Genomic DNA, 14,836 nt, shown 5'->3' with positions numbered 1-14,836 from the left:
TACAAAAGTGGATATTTCAATGGGAGTGGATATTGCACATAAACAAATATTGCGCCCATTTCAAGTGTGGCATGTGACCTGGCTACACTTGAAATGAGTGAAATATTTATGTGCGTAAATTGCAACACTTTCACTGTGCTGTCAAAGACTTTTGATTAAGAGCGTTGTATTGATGTAAGATTGTTGATGGACTTTCAGCTGAATATTACATTTTAACATAGACCCCCAGACTGGGAACGTGGCAGAGGTGTAGCAGAGAGCTGTTGTGACACACAAGCCCTTAATTCATAGCAGCCTCATAAAAGTGCCAAGATCGCCTGCAAAAAAAAAAAAAAAAAAAAATCTGGCGCAGCCACTGACCTTAATTGGAATACGTAGGTATGGAAAATGAATGAATTATTCATCAGAAGTCATTATTTGTACCTTTTTTAAAGAAATTAAATGTTCTTGAATGCTTAAAACATCTACTGGATCCTGAATCCAAAATATATTCTGGATCCCAAAAAAAAAAATCCTCATTTTCTTAGACTTGATCCATCTACTCACCAAATTTCATCAACATAATGTTGCTATGTGCCACACATTCTTCTGGATCAATTCCAGAATATATTCTGGAATTGCCTCCAAAACGGAATCGCTTATTACCTGGAACATTATGTATCTGCTCAACAAATTTTATTGAAATCCGTTCATTCGTTTTGAGTTATCCTGCTAACAATCAAAACAGATGAAGCTGGTGAAAACATTACTATCCCTTTAACAGAAGTAAAAAAAAAAAAAAAAAGTTTTAAAATTTGCCTAAAATGCATTCAAATAAAAATATTATTTTTAATAATGATAAATGAAGGTCTGCAGTGGCTACCTGAGCGCTTGCCCATGAGTCCATAGAAGCGAAGGGCTTTGGATCTTTTCATCAGCGTAGCCGCGGGGCTGCTCAGACTCTTCTCCAAAGATTCAACCTGCTCGAGAAGAAACCCATAACATATTTGGACCATTAGTGTGCATTAAATAAGAGTTTGTCATCTTTGTGTTGAATCACTGAACATTTAAAATTGATCCAGAACATTTCCTTCAGGAAAAATGCTGATACATGAATATCAGTATTCCACAGTGAGGCTCACCTTCCACTCTGTCGATAAGCGTCCGTCCTCTCCCACACCAGAAGTCTGACAGATTTGCACCAAAGCACAGAAAGTAAAAGCAACAACTTGGATTTTCCAGTTATCCATCCTTTTGGTTCCAGAGAGAGGCCCAGGTTGCTGAAGAAGGATATGAAGCTGTCTGCTCCAAGTGTCAGCAGGGTGCCTTTATACCCCCCTGCTGCCCCCCGATCCACCCTCCACACAGTTCCACACTTGCCCCCCCATCCCACCCTGTGCATTTGTAAAAAAAACACATTTGTAAAATCTCTTTCATCTGTTTTTCTGAGTGGCACCAGTGTCCCGCACAGAAGAACAATCTAATTACAGATGAAATATTTTCCATTTCACATGCTCTCCTTTCATTGTCATGTTTATTAGCACAGCTGCACAATATTCTCCTCCTCGTCTGTGACCTTGTGATGTGCACACGCTTCTTTGATCACAGAGGACAGTGATTTTTATCTGTTCTTTGACCAACATCACAAAAAAAATACAACCTCCAAAAACAAGCGGATGCTTTGAAAGCGAAGTTAACAATTATTTACCTGCTCGTTCATTAATTTGACCTCTCAGGTCAAATTATTCAGTTATATGCATTTGTGAAATTATAAGTAAATGGAAAGGAGGATGTTAATGTTGACACTGATGGCTGCAGAAAATGTTTTATGTTCTATAAAATGTGTCCGATATAATATGAAAACTCATTTATTTGTCTACTATTTTGGTGTTCTTAATGTTAATGAAATAACAGAAGAATAATCACCTATTGTAATTAATTTATTACTTACAAACTGTGTGTGTGTGTGTGTGTGTGGGGGGGGGGGGGGGTAGACAACATATATGACAACAGTTTTAATTCATCAACTGAAAGTGAACCTTGGAATTAATGAGATGAAGTAGAGGAAAAAATGTGGAATCAACAACAACAAAAAGACAATTTGTAAATTGATTGTTGCTCCTCAGATTTTATTAATTCTCTGCAACCGATCAGGCTAGAGAGGTGAACAAAACCTTATATGGTCACGTGCCACTATGGGGTAGAAGTGACATCAGCAGTGTTGTATAAAGTACCGGAAAATCACACTTAAGTAAAAGTACATATACCCATTTAAAAAATGACTTTGGTAGAAGTTCAAGTCACCGATTGAAATGCTACTCAAAAGTCTTAAAGTATCTAGTATTTATCGTACTTAAGTATGACAAGTAATGTACAACTAAATGTACTCAAGTATTGAAAGTAAAAGTACAAGTAAATGTTAAGGATCAAAAACGGACTGATTTTTTTAATAAAAGTTTATCTAGGCTTGTAAATCAGTCAAAGTACTGAAAATTGTGCACATCACACAAAAACACTTCAGAAACTATACTCAACAAAAATATAAACGCAACACTTTTGGTTTTGCTCCCATTTTGTATGAGATGAACTCAAAGATCTAAAACTTTTTCCACATACACAATATTACCATTTCCCTCAAATATTGTTCACAAACCAGCACTTCTCCTTTGCTGAGATAATCCATCCCACCTCACAGGTGTGCCATATCAAGATGCTGATTAGACACCATGATTAGTGCACAGGTGTGCCTTAGACTGCCCACAATAAAAGGCCACTCTGAAAGGTGCAGTTTTGTTTTATTGGGGGGGGATACCAGTCAGTATCTGGTGTGACCACCATTTGCCTCATGCAGTGCAACACATCTCCTTCGCATCATCCGTGAAGAGAACACCTCTCCAACGTGCCAAACGCCAGCGAATGTGAGCATTTGCCCACTCAAGTCGGTTACGACGACGAACTGGAGCCAGGTCGAGACCCCGATGAGGACGACGAGCATGCAGATGAGCTTCCCTGAGACGGTTTCTGACAGTTTGTGCAGAAATTCTTTGGTTATACAAACCGATTGTTCCAGCAGCTGTCCGAGTGGCTGGTCTCAGGCGATCTTGGAGGTGAACATGCTGGATGTGGAGGTCCTGGGCTGGTGTGGTTACATGTGGTCTGCGGTTGTGAGGCTGGGTGGATGTACTGCCAAATTCTCTGAAACGCCTTTGGAGACGGCTTATGGTAGAGAAATGAACATTCAATACACGAGCAACAGCTCTGGTTGACATTCCTGCTGTCAGCATGCCAATTGCACGCTCCCTCAAATCTTGCGACATCTGTGGCATTGTGCTGTGTGATAAAACTGCACCTTTCAGAGTGGCCTTTTATTGTGGACAGTCTAAGGCACACCTGTGCACTAATCATGGTGTCTAATCAGCATCTTGATATGGCACACCTGTGAGGTGGGATGGATTATCTCTGCAAAGGAGAAGTGCTCACTATCACAGATTTAGACTGGTTTGTGAACAATATTTGAGGGAAATAGTGATATTGTGTATGTGGAAAAAGTTTTAGATCTTTGAGTTCATCTCATACAAAATGGGAGCAAAACCAAAAGTGTTGCGTTTATATTTTTGTTGAGTGTAGGTTTTAAAACCTAAATGAGAGTAGGATACTCACTAGGTGTTCACAGGAAACATTTATTTCTATATATATTTATTTATTTTCATTGTTACATGGTTTTATCTTTTCTGTTGTTTTGTTTCATTAGGTTCTTTTTGTCTCTTTCTCTAAAATTGTATTGTAACATTATTAGTCTATTATTACTGACTATTGTCTATTATGTAGACTATTGTTGTTGCTATTATTATTAATATATGAATAAAAATAAATTAAAAAAAATTACAATTTGACGCTTTTATGACAACGAACGCTGAGCCATTAATCATACAAAAAACAAATCAACACAAACGTGCTGATGCAAACAGCTTAATGCTAACTTTAACATTGAAAACACCATAGACATGCTAACATGTTAGCATTGGCCCCGTTTTTAAGTTATAAAATACATCTATCAACTGTTTCAGAAGACCATAACAGGTCGGTTTAACATAAAAATATTAAATATTACTCAGACATATGCTCTTCAGGGTTTTAGCGGGAAAATTAGGATAAAGTGAAATAAAACAATGAATCCATGAATCGTAGATCAAAGCACTGCCTCGATCTGCGAATCACTGCTTCGATTGGTTCAAGGTTCAAAGCAAAGCTGCGCTGCAGAAACAATTACAAACCTGTTGCAGGTCTGTAATCAATGTAAAGAAATTATAATTTTCCTGAAAAACAAGTGCGCAACTGCAAAGAAACCTACTGGACATGCCTCATGACAAATCGGCCTGACTTCGTTGCAGTCACTAGTAATCAGTGGTGTCTCTGGGTGTGTGTGTGTGTTTTCTTTTTTTTGTAACGAGTAATGGCATGGCGCATAGAAAATGTATCGGAGTAGAAGTATGCAATTAAGGTCGGAAATGTAGTGAAGTAAAAGTGAAAGTAAGCTGAATTTAAAAAAAACTCAAAGTACAAAGTCTCCCAAAACGTACTTAAGTACAATAGTGAAGTATTTTTACTTCGTTACTATACAACACTGGATATCAGTGTTATCTATGACCTCCCTTCGAAGGGACTCCAGTCTGAATCAGGTCACTTCTCCAGTTGAAGTTAGACCCGTTGACCTTCGGGTCACGTTAGCTACAAATGATGGTGACAACAAGCAGTTGGTTTTGTTGCTTGATGGCCATCCCCGGGCGTGCACACTAAAATTTCTCTGAAAGATGTCTTCTAAATCACTTCAGAGGTGTTTTTAGATTTAAAAGTGTTTCTTGCAGCTGTTCTGGAGCGTTTTCCGCCATCTTGGATTATTTTGTTCAAGCAAACAACCGGCTGACATCACACTGCCGATTCACTCAGATTGTCCCTTTGCTCAGTATTTCCCTAAGAAACGGTATGTCTGGGCTCCGCCTAGCTGGCAGTAGAGCGGCTGCTGTCTCTTGCCGCTGGAAAACACTCACTGTGATTGAAAATAAATGATGAGTCGTCACATTGCCTCTGCCGCTTGCAGCTAAAGTGATGGTGTTTTTATAGCGGCGTGGACTAAGACAATGCAAATTTTAAAAGTGTCTTGACTCTTGTCCAAGGACACAGACAGGTAGCATGAGCGGGAATCGAACCCAGGTCTACATATTGGTAGCCTAACTCTGTATCCAATGAGGTACCTTCTCTACATTACAAATCACAATGTTGAGTGAGTCTATAATTTTTTTTCCCCTTTAACTGATCTGGGAGAAATGATGGCATTAATTAGGATAATTAATTTAAGACAGTTTTATTGAATACATTTAAATATCGAATTATTTAAACTTGGGGCATTCCAGCAACTACCTCGGGCTGTGGCTGGACAGCAAACGGGACTGGACAACCGACACCAACCATCTGTACAGGAAGGGACAGTGCAGACTGGACTTTCTGAGGAGGTTGCGGTCATTTAACATCTGCAGGAAAGTCCTGTGGATGTTCTACCAGCCCGTATTAGCCAGCGTCCTTGTTTACACCGTGGTGTGCTGGTGTGGCAGTACATCCAAGAAGGACATATCCAGGCTGGACAAACTGATCAGGCGGGTTGGCTCTGTGGTTGGCATGAAGCTGGACTCTCTGGTGACGGTGGCAGAGAAGAGAACACTGGACAACCTGCTGGACATTATGGATGATGCCAGTCACCCTCTGCACACTGTCATCAGCAACCAGAGGAGCCTCTTCCGCCACAGACTGCTCCTTCCCAAGTGCAGGACCAACAAACTGAGAAACTCCTTTGTCCCTCAGACCAATACTGTACAACCCCTCACTCAGGGGGCGGAGGAGTAACAGGAAGACAGAGGATGGGAATGAGAGGAACAGTAGCAGCCAGTAGGCCGGTATTAATACAATAACATGCTTTTGGAGGGCGGTATGCATTTTCAAGAGGCCCGACGTCCATGCCCAGTCACCCAAAATGACAGCTATTCGCCCTCGTCTAACTTTGGCGAATAGCTGTCATTGCGGGCGACGGGATGGACGGAGGGACTCAGAAAAATGCATACCGCACGACAACAGCATGTTATTTGCATTATTATCACTTTTTACTGAGATGCACAACACGTAACGCATACATAAAAAGTTGGTTCACTTAACTTTTGTCATGTTGGCTAGCTGGCGCGCTCTGCTCTCCAATTTAGCCAGTGCATCTTCATCAAACTGGCTGCTTTAGCTGCTGTTCATTGTCGTACTATCCATGAGAAAATCATCCGGAATATCCATATTGGGACAAAAACACACTTCTCGGCTTTTCATCTTTTCCTCTGCGGACAGTTTTTTTTTTTTCCCCTCTGCAGACAGCGGGCGGGTATAGCCAGGTAGCGTCGCTGTAAATCTACGATACCAGCCCAGCAACGCCCCGGTAAAGTGATAATAATGATCAGTATGTCTGGTATTGCAAACTGTTTTTTGTTTTTACTTTCACTTTTGATACTCTGTGTGCTTCTTACCCTGCGTGCTGCTATACAATGCTGCTGGAACCTTAATTTCCATGAGGGAGTCTTCCCAAAGGATCAATAATGTTCTGTCTAATCTCATCATGGTGGTCCAGTGATTACCACTCTTCCCTCAAAGTAAAGACTGTAGGTCCTGGTTTTAAGCCCACCAATAACATTTCGATTCTCCTTGTAGATCCAGTTTTTTTCCCCCAGGGTTGGTATCCAGTATGAAAACATTGGTACCAAACCATGATGTGGATCCGCTGTGGGTTAAATGAATCATATAGCCAAAAAAATTCAGTTGATCCAGTTATAATTTGCTTGATTCACAGAAACAGAACATCCAGTTACTGAACAATTTTTATCATATTTGTGATTTGATTGTTTATTTGGGGATGTTCAACATTGAAAAAAAAATCACATATAGCTGTAAAAGGTAGATCCAGAAAAATCAGCACTGCATAACCCCTTTGATGAAAGATGATCTGTTCCTCCTCCTGACCCTCTTTCTATAGAAGTTTCTGGAGGGTAATTACCCAACAATTAGTGTATTGTGACACACACTTGAAACAAAGAGTACACATGCACACATCACAAATGCTTTGATCCACATGCAGGTGCTTCTAAAAGCAAGAAAAGCCCAGAACAATTTAGTCTGAAAGGCAATTACACCTGAACAGCCCTCATGTGCACGTCGCGTAACCCACAGCTAACATGGAGTGACGAATCTAAAGAAATCACAGGCACCAGATTTGCATATGAAGAGGTTCAGCCACAAAGAGCTGCTGTAATGACCGAACACGGTGTTTCTGCGTTTAGCCGAGTGTGCGTCACCATTGCGCAGTTCGCCGCAGACATCTGTGACTGTTGCCGGTTTCACATTCAAATGCTACTCCAGTGTGTTCTGATAAACTATGAACTAAACTCAAATATGTTCCTGTGCTGTCACATTGCCCCAAGGGAGGGTGGGAGTTGCTCCCCATCTCCATCTCGTGCTCGTAACAAAAGCTCTAGCCCTAGGTGGAAACAACTCTCCTGAAATCCCTCTGGTATAGGTTTAAATCATGGTGTGTGACTCTAATTTAGGGCATCCTGTCTTCAGCTCATTGGACTGTCAAGAAAGATCTGTTTTCTTTAAATATGACAGACCCCCCCTCCCCCCCCCCGCCCCAAAAAATTACAGCTAATGCAACAGTCATATCAAAGAAATGTAGCGTAGTTCTACCAGGAAGACTCAGATTACAAGGTGTCATTCCGATTTGCCAAATCAGAAAGCAGCATGGTCCACAACTTAGTCATCAGTCTCAACCTGAGTTAGGTCTGAGTACTTTTAAAGCAATCAATTACAAATACAATTACTTTTAAAAGTAATAGATTACTTTCATACTTTTAAAAGTAACTGTAATTACAATTACTTTTGGACCCAACTCTGACCACAACCAACAGTCAATCCAGACTCACTTCACTGCTGATTGCAGTTGCTGACCAGGACTCTGCCTTCACCACCATGCAACTGTTGGTTAGTCCCTGTCTGTTACCAGGGTCAGGGAATGCCATCGGATGGTTCCTGTGTGGTGTTCAGGTTGCTGGTCAGGCCAATGTCTGCCTCCACCCCATCACCACCAGTTGGTCCCTGTCTGACGCCAGAGGTAGGCTCCGCTTCTGCCTTCTTCCAACAGCAGGCTTTGAGTTCGATATACCCCGAAGCTGTCAAGAGAAGTACATGCCCCACAGACTATGGTAGAACTCTTAAGGTTCTATGATTCACATATTGGTGGTGGGTGGCAGAAGGTAAGCTAGAGGCTTCGTTGTTTTCAATGAGACAGTGACAGAAAATTCCAATGACACTACCCCTCCCCTCGCCTGCTCCCTTGAAGTCCAGGTTAGACAATCAGTGGATTTTTATTTTTTTTTTTTTCCAGAAGGGCCAGTAATTAGAAATTTAGTTGGGTTTAAGTTAAAAACAAACTTCCCCCTTGGCCTCGGTATTCTCAGTAGTACTTATTTACTTAGTCCTCTTGCATATATAGTGAACCACATTTACTAGCACCTAAGTCTAACCTGTGCAAGATGATGAGTTTGGTCCACCATGATGTTACATGTCATCATTCATGAACCTTCTAAAAAAAGTACTTTCAGAAAGCAGGGAATATCTCAAAATTCTGCCAACACTGCCTGTGGGAGCAGCAGCCACACACCACAACGGTATATAGGCCTGTCAAAAGTTTAAAATTTTCAACTTTTTCTACAAAGCAGACCGTGCTCACGCTCAAGTTTTGGTTGGAAATCAACCTTTATCTACCTCTGTTAGAAATAGCTGTTAGATTACATTGAATAAAAATAAAGCATTCTAGAAAATATTAATAATAACCTTCCTTTTATGTTGACAAAGAGACACATTTTTGCCTCCTGAACGGGATTGTAGTACTGAGTATTGTGGCACAGTTAGGCAATGTGGAATATGGAAATTAAAATAAAAGTGAAGTAAAAACCCTGATTATTGAACCCATGTTTAAAAAATACTCCTAAATAAAATATTGTGGTCAATAAAAAATATAAAAAAAAATCGCGCCTCCCCCCAAGAAAATCCCTAAACAAACAACAAAAACACATTCAATGAAAAGCTGTTACTAATCATCAGAGAAATGGCACTTGACAGATAGAGTATCTGTGGGTAGTTTGTGGTCTGAACTAATAAAAACCATCATCATATTTTTGCTGCCAGTAATGAATAAATGCTTTCATATGTCATTGTACCACCATAATGCCAGTTTGTCAGGTTCAGTGCATAGACTAAAAGACGTTATTCTTATTAGCAGACAAAACGTGCATAAATGTATGCAAGTATATACCAAATACATATCAAATTTTCAAAACATGTTTGTAAGTATATACAAAGGTAAAGGAAAAAAAAAGGCAAATGTGCCAATGAAAGGGGAATTACCCTCAGCAGCAAAACAGGGAAATTTTATGAAAGAATCCTACATCATAGAATAAAACCCCTGATACAAATTAGTGAACTACAGGGAGGTGGTAAGGAAAACATAGGAACTGCAGACCATATTTTACTATTAAACCAGCTGATTGACAACAAAAAACCAAGATACATAACATTCCTGGATGTGACCAAAGCAAAGATAAAGCCTGGGCAGATGCTCTGATGTACATGCTCTACAAAAATGGACTAAGAGATAAAATATGGCTAAAAATAAAGGAGCTCAACGAAAACCTGAAAGCCTCAATAATGACCAGATATGGACTTACAAGACAAATACAGATCAAAGACAGCATTAGGCAAGGAGGAGTCCTGTCAGTCATAATGTACGCACTACTAATAGACGAAATAGGCAAAGAGATCCTCAATAGCAACCTTGGAATAGAGACAGGTACAGGGAAAAAAATAGGATGCCTACTATGGATGGACAACATAGCCCTCATAGCAGAGACGGCCAAGGAAATGCAAATAATGCTAAATATAACAAATGATCTGGCAAACAGGTACCACATAGAATTTGGGGAAGAAAAAAGTAAAGTTATGGCGATAGGGAAACCAAAAGATGATACAAATTTCTACATAGGACCCAAAAAACTGGAAAAAATGTGTAAATTACAAATACCTAGGGAAAATAATCAACAATAACAACAACCAAGCCGACCAAATAGAAGAAGCAAAAAAGAAAGCAGAAGGAGCCTTACAAACCATCCTACAAATAGCAGGAAGCCCGGACCTAAGAGGAATAGAGATGAGAGTTATCTGGCAAATAGTGGAATCATGCATAATCCCAATAATTGTGTATGCAGGAGAGTCAGTGGTAACAACAAAAAAGGAGGGGAAAATGAGGAACCAAATCTTGGACAGTATATTAAAATGGCTCCTAATACTACCAACAACAACACAGAGAGAAATCATGTATGTGGTTACAGGGCTCTGGGATATAGACCATATAATACAAAAAAACAAGGTCAACTTCCAAAAAAGGATAAATACAGTAGGATCAGACCTAATGAAAAGAATAATCAACAACATTAATAAACCATGGAAAAGGGAAGTCAACAGGATTAAGGAAAAACTGCAGATAACGGATCAAAGAAGCAAAGGAGATATAAAAAGGAAAATAGGCGAACAGCTAAAGAAGAATATCAAAGAAGAAGGAGAGATCAAATCAAAGGTAAAACATTACATTGAAAACGTAAAAACGTTGGAAGTAGGAAAAAGGAAACCCTACCTGGACAAACTAAACAGGATGGAAGCCCCTAGCATCATGATGGCAAGAACAAGAATGCTGGCAGTAAAATGCAACTATAGGAATAAATATGCCAATGTATCCTGTAGGTTCTGCAATGCTGAGGAGGAAACTCAAAAACATATACTAGAGGAATGCCAGCAAGTCAATAGGCAAGAATGCCCGAAAGTAACAACGGAGGATATCTTTGAAGAAGATACAACCAAATTAAGAGAAACTGCAAAAGCTCTTACACGGATCGAGGAAAAGCTAATACACTAATGTGCTGCTCCCCCCTCAGAATGGTAGGGGAGCCCCCAGCTAACTGACTGTTAGCTAAACATTGTGTCTAGTAGCATGTTTAGCTAATATCAAGTTATGTAAATAAAACAAAAACACAGAACAAGAACACTAACAAAATGTTTAAATTCAGCTTCTCAAATACTTAAATTTTTATACAAATGCTAAATATGTTGTTCATTGTTTTAATTTTTTTAAACAGATTGTTACCTGAAAATTTAGCTAAAAATTAAAGGTTTGATTTACTGTAGGTTCACGTGTATAATAACAAAAACTACAACACCAGCAAACAAATACGCAAGCTGATTTACTAACTGTGCACACTCAGTATTATGACTTTCAAATAAGCAAACTAGCATGTACAGTATTGTCCATTTTATATGTTTTAATACTGAATATTCAGTTTGGGTTGTGTCTACCTGAGTGCACAAAATCCTGGGAGGACAACATACAGACTGGTAAATTTAAAACACACAATGTGATTTATCAAGGCCAAAAGAGAAATTTAAGAGGCTCATGATTCCATCTGTATTTTGCATGTTTTGAAGACATTATGCTAACTGTGTATGTCCAACGCGACGCACGGGGGCTGAAACGGCAGGTCAGTGCCGTGGACAGCTACAACTTAAACATACACACATCCGTATAATTCACACTGTATGTCCCTTCCTCTCCAGTTATGTGAACACGAAAATATATTAACAAACACACTGTTGTGAAAAGCACGTCTGTTGAGGAATGTGACTTGAAACCAACATTTGTACTGCAAAAAGACTAATAATTGCACGGCAGTTTTATTGCAGGTTAAATAATCACTAAAGATTTATTCAACATTTTCTTCAGTATTGTAGAATCTGGAGTTTCTTTAAAGCTACAGTGTGTAGATTTTAGTACCATCTGGTGGTGAGGTCGCAGAATGCATTATTGTCACCGTAGACTTAGCATTTTCTATTTGGCAATAGGGATTCATGCTCCTTTGCCTTCTCTTGTTCTAAGCAATATAATTTCACACAAATTACGGTTCTCACACTTGTTAACCTGCACTATCAACCGGCATTCAAAGCTTATGAAAAGAGATATTTGTATATCGTTGTAAAACATACATTAATGCACAAATGGAAATAAATGCTATATTCCATTTCTGATAAGAAATTAGAACTTTATTAATCCCTTGGGATGACTCCGTTCGAGAAATTGAGGTTCCAGCAGCATTGTATAGCAGCACACAGGGTAAGAAGTATCAAAAGTAAAAATAAAAAACAGTTTGCAAAATGTGACTATAAATACCAGAAATACTGTCCACTGTTGCCTTACTGGCTACTACTGTTCCTCTCCTTCCCGTCCCCTGTCTTCCTGTTACTCCTCCTCCCCCTGAGTGACATGTTGTACAGTCTGATGGCCTGAGGGACAAAGGACTTTTTCAGTCTGTTGGTCCTGCACTTGGGAAGGAGCAGTCTGTGGCTGAAGAGGCTCCTCTGGTTGCTGATGACCAGCTCCTTTGTCTTCGAGGTGTTGAGCTGTAGATGGTTTGTGTGGCATATGGCACCTTTTAAGAATAAAAGCATTTCCTGAAAAATCTTGTTCATGCAGCAAATAAAGGCACCGAGTTACTCTCTGCAGCACTTTTAGGGTTATTTCTGAAGTTTTTCAGGTTTATGTGGTGCATGGTGTTGAATTTGAACATCTGAGCTCATCCAGTAGATGGCAGCCTTAACTAACAGTAGAATTCACAGCACTGATTCCTGCATTGCAGATGATAAAATGCCAAATTGCTGCCACCATCCCCACTCACTTTTGCAAGATTTTAAAGTCCCCATGATTAATATGTAAAGCTCTGGAAATATTTGTAATGAATCAGAGGAACTACAGTATGTAACACATTTTTAAAAATAATTTTCATTTCTGTATTTAGTTCTACAAGTAACAGAAGGAAACATTTGCATATCAGTGTCACCCAGTTGACCTGCTGATGTTCTCACAGATATTAAATGACTTCTGATGGAAGGTGGAATCCTTTGGCAAAATGATAGTTTTGCAGGAACACAAAGATTACCATAATAATAAAAAACATTAAATGATAGTCATAAAATTGTAAAATGCACATTTTTGTAATGTAAATATACCTTTAATTCCAGACAAAAATATGACAGTGTGATTGTCACAATAAGGTTTTCATAACATTGGCAGGAAACCTGATATTAAGATATGCAAACTGTATTTTGGTTTGACTGATGTTTGACCTTTGTTCTTGTTAAGTTTTCATTCTAGGATCTCTTTACATATTGTTGTCTGAGTCAATTAAATTTGAGAAACGATAGCTTTAACACTTAGTCTTTAACACTGGTTTATGAAAAGGAGATTTTGGCCACAGTGAGCTCGCGCTCACATTTAAGTCGCATCCACCAGACGATGTATCAAACAGACTCTGGCGGTACAATGGAAGGTGGTGGTGGTAGACCCGAGTCTGCATGAAGCTCTAAATTTGTTCAGCATTGCAGTTGGCTTCTTTGAAAGCTGTTTTTCCTGTTTGGTGCCCTGTGGCACTTTTGTGTGGCTTCTCCAGAGAGCCATAAATTTGGCGGTTTAAAGTTCTCTGAGAACGACATGCCACGGTCTGTCTAGTTTAGACAGGACTTCAGACTTGTTCCGTTTCGACCATAGACCCTTATATAGACCTAGACACCCAATCGGCAAACCTAAAACAAAACCGCATGCTCTCTATCGCCTCATAGTGGCTGATTTCAGAACTGTAAAACAAGAAAAAATTGAGAAAATAAGCATTAATCGCCAACAAACACATTTTAAGTAAACTGAATTTGAGATTTTGAGTTGATTTGACTCCAAAAACCACACTTTAAATGAAGTTGTTAATGCCTGTTCTTAAGATGAGGAAAATCAAAATAAACAGATTTTATATTGCATATAACCACTAATTTATTGGTTTGTATGTGTTTATTTGGTGTTTGAATTTTGCTTTATTGTCATGTTTACATTTCCTTTTCCATTTTTGATGTTTTGTACTGTGAAAATCTCTGACTGAAAGTCCTATAAAAGTTGTTATTATTATTATTATTGTAATACAAAGTGAAAATTCAGCTGAGACTAAAATGTACTGTATTTTTTCCTCAAATGTGTGCCAATTTATTAACTTTTTCCCACGTTGTAATTATGTGTCCGTATGCACATTTTGATGTAAATTTTGTAATTTTATGTGATTTTGAAATGTGCGTAGTGGGTACTGTGATCCAGATGATCATCACCCAGCACGGCTTCTTAAAATAGTTAGCTGTGTATGTGATGGCTGTGATCGTTATTTTTTTCATGGCAAGATGGATCCAATAGGGAATAACTTATAGTAGTCACATTTAGTTGAATGGGTGTGAATTCTGAGATATGTGCAAACATTTTGTCATCATACATGCAGAGTTTAGAGGCTGATACTTTATGTCACAGCTGAAATTAAAATTAAGGCAGATTTAGATTCCGCCTCAGTAGAATTGAAATTTTAATTATGCTTTGACCATATTAATCCCATTAATCCCGTACAACGGATAAAAACACAAAACTTTGGTACTGTTGTTGAGGCAAAATGAAAGTGCGACGTTTGGTTGAAGTGCGCACGAAGCAGGAGTTATATGCAAAACGTGTAGAATCGTTCATGCCTCTAACGCCTTGTACACCTGTTGCTACAACTATTTGTGCACACCAGCAGCTGAAAATCATAGTGTGCGCTGTGGGAACCCATTGCACCCTCTCGTTGCAGGTGTCGGCCAAATTCCAGGTGACACG

This window comes from Thalassophryne amazonica, chromosome 18, assembly GCF_902500255.1.
Source record: "Thalassophryne amazonica chromosome 18, fThaAma1.1, whole genome shotgun sequence".
Lineage (NCBI taxonomy): Eukaryota > Metazoa > Chordata > Actinopteri > Batrachoidiformes > Batrachoididae > Thalassophryne > Thalassophryne amazonica.
This window is presented reverse-complemented; position numbering follows the sequence as displayed.